General features: G+C 34.5%; 1 protein-coding gene across 5 annotated transcripts in view; it reads right to left on the minus strand.

Annotated features, from left to right (window-relative positions):
* PEAK1 (pseudopodium enriched atypical kinase 1) overlaps positions 1 to 21,699 on the minus strand; it is a 309,411-nt gene that overhangs the window by 145,391 nt on the left and 142,321 nt on the right. For 3 of the 5 annotated variants that reach the window (XM_004758477.3, XM_045070737.1, XM_004758479.3), the window contains one exon: positions 16,110 to 16,274. The exons of 1 other annotated variant lie outside the window; for it this stretch is intronic. The gene's annotated coding sequence lies outside the window, so the exon portion shown is untranslated. Of the gene's footprint in view, positions 1 to 10,567; positions 10,642 to 16,109; positions 16,275 to 21,699 lie in introns of all 5 variants that reach the window. One more of the 5 variants, XM_045070736.1, reaches the window with a different exon arrangement.

Genomic DNA, 21,699 nt, shown 5'->3' on the forward strand with positions numbered 1-21,699 from the left:
AACTCACAGATCAAAAAAGCTCACTGAACTTGCTGAAATCTAAAGAAATCCATACCAGGACATCCTAACCCAACTGATGAAAACAAAAAACAAACATAGTTTGAAGTCCCCCCAAAGAAAAACAATAGTTTTAGGGAACTGACTTGAAACACTATGGATTTCTCATCAGAAACCATGAGGCCAGTATGAAATGGCACAATATTTTTAAAGTGCTGAAAGGAAAGAACTATCAACTAGGAATTCTATATTCATCAAAACGTTCCTCAGGGAGTAAGGTCAAATAAAGACACTGGATGAAGGAGACCAAGAGAAAATGTTACCAGCAGATATGCTACAAAAGACCTGTTTTTTTCTTTTTTCAGGCAAAGAGAAATGTTATCAGATGGAATTCAGAAGATTAAAAATAATGAAAAAGAGAAAGGGTAAATATTCTTCTTCTGAATTCTTCAAAATATGTTTGATAGGTAAAAGCAAAAATTATAATATCACCTGGTACAGTTTTCAATGCATATAATATAATATATAAGGTAACTATATCCTAAAGTGGGGAGGTGGGGAGGGGATAAAGCCACCTATATATAGTGATACAGTGCCTACCTTTTATCTGAAGTGGTAAAATATTGACTGTAGTTATAAAAAATTTAATAAGTACATTGTAATCCATAGAGCATACTAATTTTTTTTTTTTTTAAACAAAGACATATAGTAGGGGTACCTGGGTGGCTCAGTCAGTTGAGCATCTGCCTTCAGCTTAGGTATTGATCCTAGGATCCTCTTACTGAGCCCTGTGTTGGGCTCTCTGCTCAATGGGGAGCTTGCTTCTCCCTCTCCCTCTGCCTGCTGCCCTGCCTGCTTGTGCTCTCTCTGTCTCTCTCTCTCTGTGTCAAATAAAAAATAAAATCTTAAAAAATAAAAGAAGTATAGTAAAAAACACAATAGGTGAATTAAATGGAAAACCAAAAGATGTTTAAATAAGGCAGGAAAGAGAAAACAGGATGTAAAAGAGTGGAAACAGAAAATAAATGGTAGACCTAAATTCAAACATGTCAATTACATTAGATGCAAATATTATGCATACTATAGAATAGTATAAACACACCGTTTAAAAGAGACTATGAGAACGGATTTTTGAAAAACCATGACCTGAGGGGCTAGGGTGGCTCAGTTAGTTAAGCAGCTAATTTGGCTAAGGTCATGATCCGAGTCCTGGGACTGAGTCCTGTATTGGACTCCCTGCTGAGTGGAGAGCCTGCTTCTACCTCTCTCTTTTCCTGAGCACAAGTAGTTGTGCTCACTCTCTGTCAAATAAATAAATAAATAAATAAAATCTTAAAAAAAAAATCATGACCTAATTATTTGATATCTATAAGAAACTCATTTCAAATATAATGATACAGATGGGTTTAAAGTACAAAGAAGGAAAAATATAAACTGAAAGCTCTAATCAAACTAAAGCTGGAGTGGTTATACTACCAAAGTAAAGAAAATTGACAGGGATGAAGAGAAACCTTTGAAGATAAAATGAAAAATGATAAAATGTCAATTCACCAAGAAGGTGTAACAACTCTTAAATGTGTATGAACCTAAGAAGAGTGACTCAAAACGTAAGAACAAAAACTGACAAAACTGAAAGGAGAAATAGATAAATCTACCATTATAGTTGGAAACCTCCTCTCTCAGCAAACAGTGGACAAACAATTCAGTAAGGATACAGAAGAGCTAAACAATACCAACGAGCAACTGAAACTAATTGACATTTATAGAATACTTTATCCAACAATAGCAGAATATACATTCTTTGCAAATATACATGAAACATTTACCAAGATACACCATAACCTAGATCATGAAAAAACCTTAAGATATTTAAAAGAACAAAAATCATAAAGAATGTTCTCTGATCATAAAAAGTAGAAAAAAACAGAGATAACAGGAAATTCTCTAAACACTTGGAAATTGTCTAAATGAATAATCCTTGATTCAAAGAGGAAGACTAAAGAGAAATTATAAAATATTTTGAACTGAACAAAATAAATTACAAAGTTTCCAAATTTGTGGGATGCAGTTAAAGCAGTGCTTACTGGGAAAGCTACAGTATTAAATGGTTATATTACAAAAGGAAAGTTTCAAACTAATAATTTAATAATCTAAGATTCTATCATTAAATTAGAATATGACAGACACACCTGGGTGGCTCAGTCAGTTAAACATCTGGGTTCTGATTTTGACTCAGGTCATTATATAAGGGTCCTGGGAACAAGCCCTGCATGGGGGGTGCGGTCTGTGCTCAGCAGGGAGTCTGATTCTCTCTCTCTCCCTCTGCCCCTCCCCTGCTTGTTCTCTCTCTCTCTCACACACACACACTCTCTCTCTCTCTAATCAATCAGGAAATAAATCTTTAAAATAATTAGGGACACCTGAGTGGCTCAGTTGGTTAAGCATCTGCCCTCATGTTATGATCCAGCATCATGGGATCCAGTCCCATATCAGGTTCCCTGCTCAACTTCTCCTTCTCCCTGTTTCTCCCTCTGCCTGCTGCTCTCCCTGCCTGTGCTCTCTCTCTGAGACAAATAAATAAATAAAATCTTAAAAAAAAATAGAATACAACAAAAATCAACCCAAAGTATGCCGAAATTAGAGAAAAAAAAAAGCTAAGCGCAGAAACTATTGAAACGGAAAGGAGAAAAACAATAAAACCTAAGGCTGATTCTTCAAAAATATTAATAAAATTATAAATTTCTAGTGAGGCTGACAAGGAGAAAATACAAATTACCACTATTAGGAATAAAAGCTATCACTACAGACCTTACAGATACTAAAAAAAGGGGGCAGGGAACAGTATGAGCAATAGATACTAAAATACTAAATACTAAAATACTTAAATTTGACAACTTAGATTAAATAGATCAATCTCTTGAAAATCACAAGCTACCAAAACTCACCTCAGATAAAAACAGATAACTACATAGCCCTATAACTATAAAAGACATTGAATTTATATTAAAAGCCTTCCACAAACAAAACAAAATAAAAACAACTAAGGAGAAAATGGTTTTACTCTCTATTTCTGCCAAACATTTCAAGAGGAAATAATACCAATTCTAGACAATGTATTCTAGAAAGTGAAAAAGGAGATTTTTTGAGATCTGCTTTACTCTGATGCCCAAACCAGCAAAACAGCACACAACTTCCAAAATAAACCAATCAAAACTAGACCAATATTCCTCATGAACATAAACATAAAAATTCTTAGCAAAGGGGGTGCCTGGGTGGCTCAGTTAAGTTTCGGCTCTTGGTTTTGGGTCAGGTCATGATTTCATGGTTGTGAGATCAAGCCCTGGGGTGGGGGGGGGGTGTCTGTGCTCAGCACAGAATCTAGTTCAGATTCTCTCCCCTTATCCCTACCTGTCTGCTTCTCTCCCCACTCATGCTCTCTCTATCATAAATAAATAAAATCTTAAAAAAAGAGAGAGAGACTCTTAGCAAAATATCAGCAAATTGAATCCAGTAATATATGAAAAGAAAAATGTACCATAAACAAGTGGGGTTCATCCTAGGAATGTAAGTATGGTTCAATATTTAAAAATTAATCAATGTAACTCATCATATTAATGGCCCAAAGAGGAAAATCTTCATGTTCATATCTATTGACAGATAAATTAATTGACAAAACCCAATACCCAATATCTTGAAAACCCTGGCCAAACTAGGAGTAGAACTTCTTTAACATAATTAAAGGGCATCTACAAAATCCAACAGCCAACATCATACTTCATAGTAAAAAAACTGCTTTTCCATCCAAATAGGGAAAAAGACAAGGATGCCCACTCTCATTATTCTTATTCCACAATATCCTGAAAGTCCTACACAGTGCAATAAGGCAAAAGAAAGAAAAAACATACAGATTATGAAGAAATAAAACTGTGCCAATTTGAAGATGACATGCAGTGTATACATAGCAAATCCCAAAGAATGTATGAAGAAACCTCTTAGAATTAATAAAGGAGTATGGTAAGATTGCAGGATACAAGGTCAACATGCAAAAATTAATTGCATTTCTATATATAAGCAATATACAAATGGTAATCAAAATTTAAAAATACCTTTTAGAACAGCACCCCCCCCAAAGAAAAGAAAAATGAAATCCTTGTGTAGAAGTCTAAGGAAACAGGTACAGCAACTCTATGCTAAGAACTATAAAATGCAAATGAAAGAAACCAAAGACCTAAATAAATGAAGAGACACTGTGTTCATTAACTATAAGACCCAACAGAGTAAAGATGCCAATTTTCTCCAAAATGATCTACAGATTTGATAGAATTCCAAGTAAAACCCTGTTTTTCCCATTGAACAATATACTATGAATATTTTCCATATCAACATGAATTCTTCAAGAACATTATTTTAAATGGAAGCATGTTTTCCTATCTAGTTTTATACTAAAATTATTTACCCATTCCTTTATATTTTGATATTTGTTTCCAAATTTTATCTAATAAACATGCTTTAATGAAGACACCCTCCTAATGTAATCCTTGCAAATATCTTCATCTCTTTAAATAGTACAGGTACTTGTATTTTTAAAACTTTTGAAACGTTGTCAAAATGACCTCAGGAAAGCACTTTTATCTTTAAAGTCTGACTCAAAAACTCATCTCTTCTCAAAAACTCTCTCTGATTAGTACTTTCCCACTGTTCCATCTGTGTAACTATTTGGTCTCATTAAATTACTGTTATATGTATTGGACCATAGGCAATTACTGCTGCAATAAGAAAGTGGGCCTCTAGGCTATCTGCTTACAAAGAATGTAATATGTCTCACAGGAAATCTGAGAGAGGAGAAAATACACAGGGTAAAGATAAACTCATGGGCTACGAAATGGCTAATGAAGTTGGCATAGACGGATGGAGTACTGGAATTAAGTGGCTACCACACTGTCTTCTATAAATAGAGCATATTCTAATCATTTTTAGATTTTCCTACTATTCTGACAGTGGCTGCAGGTAGTGTTTGCATTGTCTGTATTATCTTTGGAACTAGTGAAAAAACTTCAAGTTGTGGAAAATTATGTCAAATTCTGTTTTCTCAAAATTCATATATGCCCTCTCTAGATTTCTATCATGCCTCACTTGTAAAGCATGAAATTAAAGGCTAACTGATGTCTTCTGACAGAAAAGTGTAACAGTCATTCAGAAACAATGCCTGTTGTGTTTTATTCCACTTGAGAAATACATTAAGAATAAAGTCTCAAACTGTGTATTTTTAGAATCTGACATCACTCACAAATAATTAGCCAATACAAATTAGGTCCAACATTGTGCATGTTTCACTGAGAAAAAATTAATTAGCCCTGTTAATTATGAATGTCATAGGAAAGTTCAGCTGTGGGCACTCTGACAGTGCTGTAACAAACAGCAATTTGAGGCATCACTTCTATGCCTCAAATATATGATCTTAAAAGACAGCAGCCCCTGGTATTGCAATATCCTATAAGAATATCCCTGCAAATATCCTGTAAGAGGAGCATATTTTACATAACCACACATTTTGGACTAAATCTGAGCCAAGAATGAGAACAAATGTTACTCATATCTGATTTATATTTGACAAATACAGACTTATCATAAACTCCTGGTTTGAATGCCTGCATGCTATTTCCATGGCAACTGCATAAACATTTTCCTCATAACACACAGCCATCTTCATTCTTTACATCCCATTATTTATTTTTTTCTACTCTCAGGGGAAAGCCTAATTTATTCCCTGGGGGGGGGGAATCAATGATTTTCTTAATCAGTGGCATTTGAAGAGTAGGTGGCACAGTTCTTTTTATGGAAAAGCAATTTCCACCAACGCTCTTGCTAAGTGATAGAAGACTGGGGGAGAATAAAAGGAGTACTTGTTTTAGGGAAAGTGTGAGTACAAGTTGCAATGAATAATCCTTCAAAAGAGAGGAGAATATATATTAGAAATCCACAGAAGGTTGGCCAAAGTGATCACATGCAACTCTAACTTCTCCATGTGTGTGGAGTATCATGGAGACTCTTTTATGGGAGAGTGATCTTTCATTCCTACAGTTTTGACAGTCTTTGAAAAACTCCTTTGCTACTTCCCTTGTGTGATAGAGACTGCAAAGAATGGCCAGCAACTGGAGGCAAGAGAAAGATTACCCACTTTAAAGCAGATCAAATGACAGCTAAAAGGAAAGATAAAAGGAAACCACATCAGGTTCCTTCACTTTGTCTATTCTTTGAGCCTAAGGTAATTACCGCAGATTCAAATGGCAGCAGATGAAGACATCCCATATTGAATTTTAGCTGACTATCAAATTAACAATTTCTCAAAGTCCTCAAAGGGACACTGAACCAATTAACATTCTTCAGTGGACTCAGAGCTCACTCTCCTTCTCTAGGCACCAACCAGTGTGACAACACTCATCAATGTTCTGTTACTGTTTATATAGGATTCCCTCAAGGGACCTATATAATGCCCCTTCAGTCTAACATAGCGGTCTGTCAATAGTACATTAGTAGATTAAATGAATCTTTATTTATTCATAATGTATATACATATTTCCTATAATGCATAATGCTTTTCAAATGGTGAAACAAGTTTCTAATAATTCCTTCTACCATTTTGATATTTCTATGCTTGTGGCAGTCTTATTACTTTCTCCACTTCTACAAGGTGAATCCTCTCTTTCATTTACCTCTGAGGCCCTCGTTAAGCCAACAGCCAATGCCCTTTTGTTTCTTTTTGGTTTTGTTTTTAAATGCTCAGTACTAGGGGTGCCTGAGTGGTTCCATCAGTTAAGCATCTGCCTTAGGCTCAGGTCATGATCCAGGGGTCCTGGGAGTGAGTCCCGTGGTGGGCTTAATGCTCAGCAAGGAGTCTGCTTCTCCCTCTCCCTCTGCCGCTCCCCCTGCTTGCATGCACCCTCTCTCTCAAATAAATAAAATCTTTGAAAAATAAATGCTTAATATTATCTATTGAAAAGATTAATCTTTCTTCATTGGATTGTTTCCACACCTTTGTTGAAAAATCCACCATATACGTATAGATCTATTTGTGAACTGCTTATTCTTTTCCATGGATCTATGTGTCTATTTTTTCAATAATCATACAATATACTGGTTGATTATTTTAGTTCTATACTAAATCTTGATATCAATTCTGCTCCTATTCAAAATTGTTAGGGCCTTTCTTATTCCTTTGCCTGTCCAAATAAACTTTAGAATTAGCTTGTCTACTGCTACAAAACAGTTCCTCCTGGGATTTTGATAAGGTTTTCATTCAATTTATAGAACAATTTGGGGGAACCAGCATGTCAACAATAGTGACTTTTCCAATAGTTGAGCACAGTATCCTTCTTAATTTAATAAAATCTTCTTTGATTACTTTCATCAGGGCTTTGTAGGTTTTTAGCAGACAGATGCTGAATATTTTTTCATTTAATTTATACCTATTTCATATTTTATAGTATCGTTATAAATGGCATTTTCTAAAATTTCAACTTCTAATTGTTAATTACTAGTATGTAGAAATATGATTTGTTTTTATACAATGATTCTTGTATCCTGTGACTTTGCTAAATTTACTTATTAATAGTAATAAAAGATTTTGGGGGATAGATTCTTTGGGATTTTCTACATAGAACATTATTTGCAAAAATTTTACCTGCAAATGTTTCCTTTTTTTAAAATTTAATTTTATTTTTTTTCAGTGTTCCAAAATTCATTGTTTTTTGCACCACACCCAGTGCTCCATGCAATACATGTCCTCCATAATACCCACCACCAGGCTCACCCCACCCCCATTCCCCCCTTCCAAAACCTTCAGATTGTTTCTCAGAGTCTATATTTCCTATTCAATTGGTATTCCTTTTATTTTCTTTTTCTTCCCATTTTAGAACTGGTTATGACCTCTAGCACAATGTTGACATCCTTGCCTTATTCCTATATTAAGAGGAAAGCATTCCATTTTTAATCATTAAGTATGATATTAGCTACAAGATATTTATATTTGCCCTTTACCAGGTTGAGGAAATTGCTTCTATTCCTAGTTCGTTGAGAGTTCTTTATCATGAATTCATGCAGTATCTAACTATTGAGATCATCATATTTTTTCCCTTTTGTTGCTATGTGAATTGTACAGATTCATTTTTGAAGATTAAAACAACCTTCTATTCCTGAGATAAAGCCTACCTAAAGATCATAATGTATTATTTCTACATTTTGCTATTTTTTTATTTGAAAATATTTTAAGATTTTTGAGTCTGTGTCTAAAGTTCTTAATTTTGTATTTATCTTTAGCCCATTCTGATGTCATGATAATACTGATCTTATAAATTAGTTGGAAAGTGTTCTTTATTCTTTCATTTCCTGACTGAGTTTGTGCAGAATTGATACCATTTCTTCCTTAAATGCTTGGTAGGATTTGCCAATAAAGGCATCTGGGCCTAGAATTCTCTTTAGTGGAGTGTTTTAAGATTTTATTTGTTTATTTGATAGACAGAGATCACAAGTAGGCAGAGAGGCAGGCAGAGACAGGCGGGGGTGGGGGGGTGGGGGTGGGGAGCAATGCTGGGCCTCATCCCAGGGTCCTGGGATCATGACCTGAGCAGAAGGCAGAGGCTTTAACCCACTGAGCCTCCCAGGCGCTCCTAGTGGAGAGTTTTAAATTCCAAATTCAATTCTTTAATTATATAGAGCTATTCAGGATTATGTGTCTTTTCTTGAGAACCTTGGTATTTTGGGTCTTCCAAATTTTTCCATTCAAGTTTTTGAATATATCGGCCCAAAGTTTTGTTCATATTTTATCTCTTGATGGATATTTAGTTTGTTTTCACTTTTTGACTATTGTGAATAGTGTGACTATGGACATTTTGTATACACACATTTGAGAGAGACCCTGTTTTCAGTTCTTTTGAGTATACATCTAGGAGTGAGATTCCTAGGTCATATGATAATTCCATGTTTAACTTTCTGAGGAATCACCTAACTTTCACAGCAGGTGAGACATTTCACAATCCTACCAGTAATGTATGAGGTTCCAATTTCTCCACATCCTCACCAACACTGCCATTCACCACCACCCCCCCTTTTTTTTAAGTTATAGACATCCTTGTGGATGTGGCATCCTATCTCATTGTGGCTGGCACACTTTTTTAAAAAAAATTTGGACACCTGCCTGGTGATTTGGGGAGGCTGTACATTGGAGTACAAAGGTCCTAGTGATTTTTCATTCTTGGTGGATGGGCAATAGATAGAAATACTAGTTAAGAAATCTATCTGGAAATGAAGTTACTAACTACATTTCTCCACTTTGCATCTAAACAAAGCATTTGCGTCTTGTTTCCTTTTAAACATTCCTCATGTGAAACTTACCTGCCAGTTATACAATGGCCTTTTATTTATCAGTAGAGAGTTCTACAGCACCAGAATGTTTTATGCTTTCCTTCCTTTCTATACACCAAAGCAGAGGAAGGAAACAAACTCTGGGCCCAATTCCAAGAAGAATGAGTTTCTTAGGGATCATAGTTTCCTTTCATTTTTACAATTTGGCAATTTTAGAAAAGCTTTCCTGTGACCATGTGCTAGAATTTTAATCTTCAAAACATACAAGTGAGAATGATAATGCTATTTTTTTCTTCCACTATTCTGTTGCTACTACATGGGGCCAATTACCGCAGAATTAAAGTACCAGTATTGGGAATAACTGGCTTGCCTGTTACAAGCATTTTTTGTTGATTTCCAGTTTTTCACTGTTATACGAGCATGACGGGTGAATTTTCCTTTTAGGAACAGAAACAAGGGAGTTCTCTGCATTTTTTTTATGCTCTGCAATAGCCTCAGATATTTAGTGGTATTCCAGCTGATTGTCATTAACTTAAAACATTTATTGCTAATTATAGTTGGCACAATGACTCCAAGGGTTAAAATATGTTAACACCTTTGGTGATGTCCTTCACAATTGCTGCAGATTCCTCTCTCTCTCCCTCAATCGTCCCTCAGCCAGGGCTAGACCTTTGGTGAAAGGACTTCTAAGCTCTTCTCAAAGTCCAGATAAACATCCTCTCCCTGGGTCATTTTGTTACAGTATTTTCACACACAGCACCAGGGGCATAATGGTAATACATGTGTAGCAGAGAATTGCTACCACATGACACAGTCATTTCTTGCTCATTTGACTATACTTGAGAATATTTCTAATCTCAGCAGTAAAGTTTAAAAGAAATCTAACATTAGAGCAGATGTCAGCCCTAAAAAGTATTTGTTTTCCCAAGAGTCTTTAAAAATATATTTGAAAACCTACAGAATGATGGAATTACAGTCTTCCAAAACACAATGCAGATTTACTACAATGACAGCAGCACTCTGGATAGCAAGAGAACAAAGCCACAACACAACAGCAAATCTCCACAACTGACGAGAGTATATTATCTACTCTACTGTGTTCTATTTTACTTTGAACTCATATGAAAAAATACAATTATATATCACACATCAACGAAAGACACAAAAGTGCATCAATGAAAGATGCAAATGTACAAATGCAAAATGTTACCATTTATACTGCATATTGTTTCTGAGTACACGCACTGTAAGCGCGTATTTCACCAACCTCATAGAGCATTTTCTCTGGAAAAGGAAGGATAGGAATGAGATTGGAGAGTGTTATAAAGAGGATTTCAAGTGTTCCTAAATTGTTTAATTTCTTTCAGCAAAAATGACAAAATGATAGCATTCATTTCATTCTTAGTGGTGAGAGAAAGGTGATTGTTAAATTATTCTGAATTTTTCTTAATTCTTGGAAATTTTCATAATAAAAAATTGTTAAGAGAAATAAAAATAGCACCTGGTTATGTTTTAGCTTGGAAGTAAAGCAGATTTATAAACAAAGAAAACATGAGGAAGAACCTTCTTTCTTGGGAGTAGTGTCTGACCAAAATACATTTTATATATTTTAGTGTATGGCTTGAAAGAATACTTGAAGTGATACTGCAATTTCTGAGTAATATTGGGCAAGTAAATTTGTTTCCAAGGGCTTTCATCCCCTTTTAGGTTAAGAAAAGGTATCAGAATAAAATATCTCAGATAACCTCTTCAACTTTAAAAGTTAATTACTTTTTCCCCTTAGAAAAGGTAAGTATATCTGTGCACATGTTATTTCCTTTGCCTAGAATTCTTTTTCTCTAGCTTGCTCCCTGGCAGTAAACTCCTATTTATCCATTAACACTCACAAAGGATACCTTTGTGCTTTAGGACATCTTCCCTCACTCTTCCCAGGTAGGGAAAATGACTGTCACAATTCTCTGCTCATATTTTCATTAAACACTTGATATAGTGGTACATCTATTTACACATTTGCCTGCCCTGCTAGACAGTGAGCCACTGAGGACAGACCCTGTACCTTATGTGCCTTCCACAGTGACATGCTTAGTAGCCAAGAGAGATGTAATATAGACAAACCACTTGATACTATGTTAGCATGAAATAAGTTAAAAATTTTTTACCTATTGCAAATATTTTTTTCCCAAGTAAATATGTGATGAATGAATGAATGAGTCAGTAATACAAAATGGCATGAAGTTTACTCCATTGTCAGGTATGCTGATAATCCAAGAAGAAGGCAAGAGTAATCCAGAAGCTCTCTCAACATTTTCTCCAGAAGAATCCACAGGATCATTTTGAATTTTATAGCCTCAGTTTAGAAAGCAAGGTTGAAATAACTTTTCTTGTTTTATCTTCGCTTTTCCTCCTATTACACAGTCCCCCCACCACAAGAGGAACATAAATAAAATACTCCTAATTTAAGAAAACCCTCCTACACTGTTGGTGGGAATGTAAGCTGGTGCAACCACTCTGGAAAACAGCATGGAGGTTCCTCAAAATGTTGAAAATAGAACTGCCCTATGACCCAGCAATTGCACTATTGGGTATATCTGTACCAGATATACCCAATTTGTATCTGTAAAGATACAAATGTAGTGATCCAAAGGGGCACATGCACCCGAATGTTTATAGCAGCAATGTCCACAATAGCCAAACTATGGAAAGAACCTAGATGTCCATCAACAGATGAATGGATCAAGAAGATGTGGTATATATACACAATGGAATACTATGCAGCCATCAAAAGAAATGAAATCTTGCCATTTGCAACAACATGGATGGAACTAGAGCGTATCATGCTTAGCGAAATAAGTCAAGCAGAGAAAGACAACTATCATATGATCTCCCTGATATGAGGAAGTGGTGATACAACATGGAGGCTTAAGTGGGTAGAAGAAGAATAAATGAAACAAGATGGGATTGGGAGGGAGACAAACCATAAGTGACTCTTAATCTCACAAAACAAACTGAGGGTTGCTGGGGGGAGGGGGTTTGGGAGAAGGGGGTGGGATTATGGACATTGGGGAGGGTATGTGCTTTGGTGAGTGCTGTGAAGTGTGTAAACCTGGTGATTCACAGACCTGTACCCCTGGGGATAAAAATATATGTTTATAAAAAATAAAAAATTAAAGTCTAAAAAAAAAAAGAAAAATCTCAGAAAATTGAGATTCTGAAAAGCTGCTATAACATATTTGATCATATTTTGGGGTATCATGCAATTGGCTCAAACAGTTCACTCAACCCCTATTCTCAAATGGGGACTGACTACAATTCCTTTGGTGGAGGAGGGACAGTGATATGAGGAAGGGAGAAAGAACTTGGTGGAAAACGGCAAATAATATATGAAAAACCTTGCTGAGATTTGAGGAATTGAGTTAAACCTACACATTCATTTGGGGGGAAAACTGGTATCTTTAATATGCTGAGTTTTGGTGATAGGCTTAATCATCTTAAACCCTGATAATGGGTTAATGTACTAGTTTTCTACTCTTAAAATATGAAGTATCAGGTGAAAGATTTATGCGATCTGAAGAGAAGTGGGTAGGAGAAGAATAAATGAAACAAGATGGGATTGGGAGGGAGACAAACCATAAGTGACTCTTAATCTCACAAAACAAACTGAGGGTTGCTGGGGGGAGGGGGGTTGGGAGAAGGGGGTGGGGTTATGGACATTGGGGAGGGTATGTGCTTTGGTGAGTGCTGTGAAGTGTGTAAACCTGGTGATTCACAGACCTGTACCTCTGGGGATAAAAATATATGTTTATAAAAAATAAAAAATTAATAATAAAAAAAATATGAAGTATCTATTTGAAGGGGCCATATGTAAATTTAACAAAAAAAATTATGCCATTGGATTCATTACTACTTTAGTCTTTAGGGATAGTATCAGTTTCTGAGACTGAAAAACAATGAAAAATTTCCAGGGATAAAGGGAAAGGCAAGTAAGACTTTAAGGGATGACAGCTGAGCAAAGGTCATTTTGCATTTCCCCTACCCCTGTCTCCTACCTTTCTCTGTCTTTTAAGTTTCTAACTCAAATGAAATGTGGATCTACTGAGATCACCTTCAAGTAACTTAGCCTTTACTTGGGAGTGGATCATCTTTTATACAGTAAGTAACATTTTAAAAACAATCGAAATAATGATAAATTACTGACAAAGTGAAATTGATGCTGCAAAAGGAACATGATACATACCACGAGGGAGTATAACTTCACAAAGCTGAGATAAGCATGCCGCTAATAATAATTTGCTAGCTTTCACTACATAAGCAAGCAACTGCAACACACCGTAATGAGTATTTGTAAACTAGAACATACTTCCGGTTAAGAGCTCAGGCTGTGGAGTCAGACAGAACTGGCTCTACAAATAACAAACCTGATGCAGGGCAATTAACTTTTCTGAGAATGTGCTTCCTCATATGTAAAATGGATATATTCAATAAGACCCATGTCAAATACAGTTGTGAAACTCAAGATAATGCATATTAAACACTGATCCCAGTGCTTAGCATAAGGTAATCACTCAATACACATTAATCTCTATTATTTTTAATTCCTTTTTTTCTGTGCAAATTTTACAGACTTCCCTTCATAAGGAGAGTTTTGCAAAATAAAGGTGCTGTAGAGGATGTTCTAAAGGCCTACCAAGCTTTATAAGATTCTAGATGGATATATTGTTTAGAGTGGTCTTGTACTCTGCAAGAACATATCCCCAATGATCACAACTTTAAGCTAATGAAATGAATTTAGATAAAACTGGGTGTTTGACTTCACTTTAACATCATGCAGCTAGAATGTTTAAATATTAGCCTCTTTAAAGTGTCCATGGTAGTTTGCACAATTAGAAATTTGAACTCCCAATTGTACAAGTTAGAAATCCTGTTAATTGTACAACTAGAAATCTAATTCCATTCTTTTTTCAAACATCACAGACTTGGGATTTTAGAGGGACTTAGCTTGAATGAGGCCAGAAAAATTAAATATGTAAATACAGATGGTCTTCTTTAATTTTATGTACCTCATGGATGTGAGTTACATGACTTTTGAACTGGGCTAGAATCTGGAGAATCAGTGCAGTTCTTCTATTTTGTAGAGAGGTCGAGTTCTATCCTAGTCTGTTCCTTGATAACATTATAACACCGAAAAAAAATTGGCAGTGAGAAAAGTAGAAATTAATACTTGGAAATATCCACTATCTAAAGATTTCAATGATCCTATCCATAGTTACCAAAAATACTGAGAGACAGATTTAATGGAATTAAGAGTTTGATAAAGAGTGGTAAAGGTACCACAGTAAAAATTCTGACAATATTGTTTGTTTTTGATGTTTAATGTATTAATCTCATTAAAGAAACTATGGTTATATAAGATTATAGAAGCACACATAATTAAATGAGTAAAGAAAACTGAGATCATCACCGAGGAAGACAGAATATGTGATGACTTTCTACATACTACCTTACCTGTGTAAATGAATATTCGGCACTTTAATTTCTTTAGTGTTTCAAAAGTTGCTTTCTTCAACATCATTTTTTAATGGTTGAGAAATAAAAAGAATTTACTGGACATTTAGAAAGGACTAAATGCTACTACATGGGTGGTAGTGACAAGAGCATGGAGAAGTGCTAACTATACCTACCCTACATAGAGGTTTAAAGCAACAATTGGAGAAGTTTTTAAAAATATCAATGTTCAGGTTTTTTTTTTTTTTTTAAATCAAGGTTAATGTTAGCACAGGAAAGAATTATAATAGGTACACTTTATCCTGGGTTACACTTGTCAGTTTGAATAAAGTCCTTGAAATAGGTGGTGTATTCCTTAGAATTATTAGGACTAGCAATTGATAGTTCTTTGATTGATTTTCACATATGCAGTTCACCACAGGAATCTAGTTTTTAGTCAATTGCACCCATTCACTACCAAGATACAGTGACTCAAACAAATGCTTACTGTCAAAATCAAATTAGTACACTAAAAATGAATTGTTCACTAAGATGCCTTAAAAATTTTGCAAACATTTTAATCTTTACCAAACATGCACTGTAACAATTATGGCCTAAGATCAAGGAGATTTAAGAAGACTGACAAACAGTCTTAAGTCTTTCTACAATTGCTTTCTGTTCTACCTGAAATGCAACAGTCCTTGTAATTTCACAAGAAATAATTTTATAATCTTTTCCAGTTTTTCTCTTCTTTTCTACTCTGGATTCTTGTTTCTAATAACTCTAAATTACTGAGAAGGGGCAAAGGAGAAAATAATGATTAAATAAAAAGATGTCAGGTAGAAAGGCACAAAGATCAAGAGTAAGGAAACTAAAAACAAAAAGAAAGTTCAGAAAACAAGACTAAAAAACCTTTGCATATGCTACCATTTCATGCTGTCCAAGTTATTTCTATGAAAGGAAAAGTATTTGGTGAAGAATGGACCTATAAATAGACTAGTACTATGCTATATTTCTACTCAAATAAGCTTATCTGTTTCTATGTTAAGGAGTTCATAACCTGGGGAAAAAACAACAATTCTTTTGAGCACTATCAGGGTCAACATGAAGGGCCAAAACAAAGACCTGACTATGCCAAATAAATTATAAAGTTTTCAGCTTTAACTATACTTTGGTATTTGTAGGGTAAATATTTAAAATTAAAAAGAAATCCTTTCAAGTCATATAAAGTTCTCGATGGAAGTGTAACACGATATGAAAATTCTGGTTACCGTTTAAATTTGAAGTACTTCACCCATTATGGTGACAAAGGTGGTTTTAGCAGCTATCATTACATTCGTTTAAAATTTCAAAGTGCTTTGAGTCCTTCCAGGATGAATTTACTTTCTTCCTTGCCTTGGATTCCTTAACTTATTTTCTGAAGACTGTAATGTTTACTGCAAGAGAAAAAAAATAAAGAGCTGAATTGGAGTAAACTAGTTATTGATACACTGGACATTTTTCTTTCCTTTAGAATGTTCTTAATTTCACCCTCATTCAACAGTTATAATTAGTCTTATTCATTTAAGAAGTAACTTCCTTACTTAAGTGGACACATGGATAGAATCCTACACACTCAATTAAGAACCAAGTAATGTATAAGAATCAAACTAGCAGTGACACACTTGAAACTTCCTAAGACTTCACTTGATTGTCTTTGAACTCTTCTGTTTTCAGCTATTTGTAAGAGTCAAAGGTAAGAGCATTAATTGAATGAGAAATATTAAACCTTACTTCATCTTTATAAAAATCCAATTCTAAAAAAGTAACAATGTCCAACGTTGATACACCCTTTGTAAAATATAGAAGTAGGTATCTCCAAATGCGAAAGCTTCTCCAGCTACTTTGCAATTTTACTTTAGGCTCAAATATGAAACATTATAATTTGGTATACAAGGTATCCCCTAAAATTAAATGAACAAATTCCTATCTGTTTCTGACTCTGGGACACCAATTATCTGTACATTCAAACAAGCACAAACCCTCATTTATTTTCTATGTAACACAAGATATAAGAAAAATAACTACAAGAGTTATGTAGAAACATAAAGAGAAATGTAATTATTTTTTTAATTTTGATTCCTGATTGTGCTTATTACAGAGTTGAACATTTCAATAAATAAATATTAAGACATCAGAAATGCATTTTAAAATGGAAGTTTCTGTTTGTGTACCATCAAACAATGTCTAACTCCAACACGATTGGGTTACTCATGATGAAAATAACACCCAATATTTTTACAATGATTATACCTCTACTTTATGTGGCACATAATAATATTAACAAAAACATTAAGTGGCATATATGAGGATTATCATCAAGGAAGGGTAGATAGATAGATGATAGATAGGTAAACAATGATGTCCAGGATAACATACACAGTGGTAAAATTACTCAGTCTTCTTTCCATTATTAGAGGAGTCTTTCAAAAAGAAAAATGCAATTTATGCCAATTTTACTTTGAAATCCGAATGTGAAAAAAAATTGAACACATGGGTATATACATATTGGTAACCTAGCAAAGTAGAAGAAAAGTATTTTCCCAAGGGTAGGTGTTTGGTCAGTGGCAAAACTGAAATGAGAACCTAGAATCTCTTCCCAATGTAGTGTTCCATTATCCTCCTGTAATCCATGCTGCTTTCCTGTCCTCTCAGCTCCCAAATTATTTTTTCTGGATAATTTATTTTCAGACTTGTAGGTATTCCATCATAATATAGCCATTGAAATCTTACCCAAAGAGACATAAACAGTGTTTAATTAAACCCTAACATTTCATATGTGCAATCTGTAGACAGGGTAGAGTTGGGTCTTGTATTTTTATCCAGTCTGAATATCTGACTTTTTTTTTTTTAAAGATTTTATTTATTTATTCGACAGGTAGAGACCACAAGTAGGCAGAGAGGCAGGCAGAGAGAGAGAGAGGAGGAAGCAGGCTCCCCGCTGAGCAGAGAGCCCGCCGTGGGGCTCGATCCCATGACCCTGGGATCGTGACCGGAGCCGAAGGAAGAGGCTTTAACCCACTGAGCCACCCAGGCGCCCCTGAATATCTGACTCTTAATTGGAGAGTTTAGTTCATCAATATGTAATACGATTACTGAAATGAGTGGGCTCAAAACTACCATTTTGTTGTTTGTTTTCTATTTCTATTATTTCCTGCTTTTTGTTTTGTTTTGTTTCTATTCTACATTTTTCTGCCTTAACTTCAGTTAATCAAATACTTGCGATATTTTACTTTAATTGCTGGATATTTCTATTAGGGTATGATACTCTAAGAATATGCATCCTCAAATAACCACTGGTTACTTAAAATTAATATTGAATATCATGCAAAGCATAAGAATCTTGCAATGATATCATTCCATTTACTACAAAACCCTTTTTGTTAATGTTATCATATATCATACCTCTATTTCTATTATAAAACCCAGAGTAAAATGGTTTTAACTTTTGCTTTAAGACCTCAGCTTTCAAAAAGAAAAAAAAAAGTCATCTTTCTTCTAAAGAAAATAACAGAAGGAAAAAAAAGTAAGCATTTTATATTTATCGTTTTTGGTGGTTTTCATTTCTCCTATACAACAGTTTCCATTTGGTATCACTGCCCTTCAACTTAAAAACCTTCTTTTATTACTTCTTACATTGTAGGTCTGCTGACAATGAATTATCTACTTTTTTAAAAATCTGAAATCATCTTTATTTTACCTTCATTTTTGAATGACATTTATAATCAGTATAACATTCTGAGTTGAAAGGTACTTTTTTCCCTCATAGCTCTTTCAAGATATATTATTCTTATTCAAGATACTTTTTGGCTTCCATTATTCCAATAAGTTGGTAGTCATTAATATTATTGTTACCCTGGCTACACTGGTTTCTATTGTTTTCTGGCTGTTTTCAAGACTTTTCTCTTGATCTTTGGTTTCTAGAAGTGTAACCACTATGTGCCTAGATTTAGTTTTCGTTTATTTTTCTTGGATTTCATTGAGCTTCCTGGCTCTTCAAATTAGTGTTTTGCTAAATTTGGTAAGTTTTCAGTCTATAATTATTTAAAAAAATTTCTGGTCCATTTTCTCTCTTTTCCTTCTAGGTTTAATATACATGAGGTTGATTGATTGTAATCCCACTGGTCACTGAGCTTCTGTGTTTTTTTCTTTTCTTTTCTTTTTTAAGATTTTATTTATTCATTTGACAGAGAGAGATCACAAGTAAGCAGAGAGGCAGGTGGAGAGAGAGGAAGGGAAGCAGGCTCCCCACTGAGCAGAGAGCCCGATGCGGGACTCGATCCCAGGACCCCGAGATCATGACCTGAGCCGAAGGCAGCATCCCAACCCACTGAGCCACCCAGGTGCCCCTTTTTCTTTTCTTTTAATCTTTTTCTCTGTTTTTCAGAGAAAGATAATTTCTACAGATCTGTCAAGGTCCCCTTTTTGCCATCTCTCATCTGCTATTAAGTCTATCCAGTGAATTTTTTATTTTCAGTATTATATTTCCAGTTCTATAATTTCCTTTTTTTTTTTTTAAATAGTTTCTAAACAAATGTTGTTGAGGATGTGGAGAAAGGGGAACCCTCTTAAACTGTTGGTGGGAATGCAAGCTAGTATAGACACTCTGGAAAACAGTATGGAGTTTCCGTAAGACGTTAAAAATAGAGCCACCCTACAGTCTAGCAATTGCACTACTAGGTATTTAACCCAAAGATAAAGATGTAGTGAAAAGAAGGGGACATCTGTACCCCAATGTTCATAGCAGCAATGTCCACAATAGCCAAACTGTGGGAGGAGCCAAGATGTCCTTTAACAGATGAATGGATAAAGAAGAGGTGGTTCATATTACAATAGAGTATTACTCAGCCATGAGAAAGGAAGAATACCTACCATTTACATGGACATGGATGGAACTGGAGGGGATTATGCTAAGTAAAATAAGTCAAGCAGAGAAAGACAATTATCATATGGTTTCACTCATATGTGGAACATAAGGAATAGTGCAGAGGCCCACAGGGAAGGGAGGGAAAGCTGAAGGAGAATAAATCAGAGAGGGAAACAAACCATTAGAGACTCTGGATTCCATGAAACAAACTGAGGGTTACAGAAGGGAGGGAGGCCAAATGATGGGGTAACCGGGTGATGGGTATTAAGAAGGGCATGAATTGTGATGAGCGCTGGTGTTATATGCAACTGATGAATCGTTGAACACTACATCAAATACTAATGATGTACTATATGTTGGCTAACTGATCATAATAAAAAAAATAGTTTCTACCTCTCTCTCTACAGAGATAGTCACCATTACATAAATTATATATATATATATAATATATATATTATATATTATATATTAGCTGGTTTAAAGTTACTGTCCCTTAACTAACATCCATATTGACTTTTCTTCTCAACTATGGGTAATATTTTCCTAATTCTTCACATGATTAATAATTTTTTATTCTATACTGCACAATACAGATGATATGCTATAGAAACTCTGTATTTTGTTACCCTTTTTTGAAGTATGTTAATAGTTATATTAATAGAATAGTTATGTTAGTAGAATAAATAGAATAGTACGTTAATAGAATAAATCCCTTCGGGCTTATAGTCTTTACTTCTAAGACAGGAGCCTTCTAAGATTTCAACAAAAACCCTAATGTGTTTAATAGGACTCAAACTTAAAATCTGATTAGAAATATCACCTGAACAACTTCTCACATCAGCTATCATTTTCCTCGACGCTCTACGGAGTCTCCTGTGCACATCTGAATTTAGACATCAAACCATGAAATCAAAAAGAATACAAATGCAAATTTTGAGGCCCCCTTTATGCTGTATCTCTTTCTTTTATGGGCATTTTTACCACTGTATTCCAGGACAATCTGCATGACTTGTGTATTAGTGCTAATCTATCAATATTAGATTCTTGATTGCAGTAATTTTATCTAGTTTTTTTTTTTTTTGAGAATATTTTTGTAGAAAATAGACTCTAAAGTATTCAGAGGTGATAAGGTCAGCAACTTACTCCCTCAAATGAGTCAGGAAAAATTATTATTTTTACAACTTGTGTGTAAATTTCAAATTATTACAAATTAAAAAGAAAAAAACCAAATTATCAATAGACTCTATCCCAATATAGCTCTATGCTTAAAAAGAAAGTAATTCTGTAGTGAAATAAATTGAGGTAAAGTTACTGTTTTCCTTTTAGCAATTCATAATGTATATTAATTACCATGTCAAATATTTCTACAAATCATGTATTAGCCATACTTTCATTTATTCATCTTTCCAACCACAAGTAAATTGTATACTTAGGGCCTACTAAATGAAAGGCAATATTGGAGAGATAAAGAAGTAATAAGGGAGGCAAGAACTCTTCTTTCATTGAGTTTCCATTGTAATACAGAAAGAGACAAATAACTAATTTCAGACGCTCTGAAAAAAATAAAACTGGGTGTTATAAAGAGATTGGGGAGGTATAGATATTTTTAGATAGTGCATCAAGGAAGACCTCTGAGGACATGATGTTCAAGTTAAAACTGAATGAAATAAGCCATACGTGCAATAATTTAGAACAATGTTCCAGACTTAAGACATACATGTCATGAGATAGGAATGAATTTAAAATATTGATGGAAAAGTTTCTGAATTATTCAAACAAACGAGAATTTGTGAGAAATAGCACACTCATCAAAAAGCATGGTCACAAAGTATAGCTTCCAATTATAAATAAATAAGTCATAGGGATGTAATATACAGCACGGTGACCATAGTTAATAATACTGTATTGCATATTTGAAAGTCGTTAACAGAATAAATCTTAAAAGTTCCCATCAT

Source organism: Mustela putorius, unplaced genomic scaffold, assembly GCF_011764305.1.
Source record: "Mustela putorius furo isolate JIRA1106 unplaced genomic scaffold, ASM1176430v1.1 tig00003972_pilon_pilon_pilon, whole genome shotgun sequence".
Classification (NCBI taxonomy): Eukaryota; Metazoa; Chordata; class Mammalia; order Carnivora; family Mustelidae; genus Mustela; species Mustela putorius.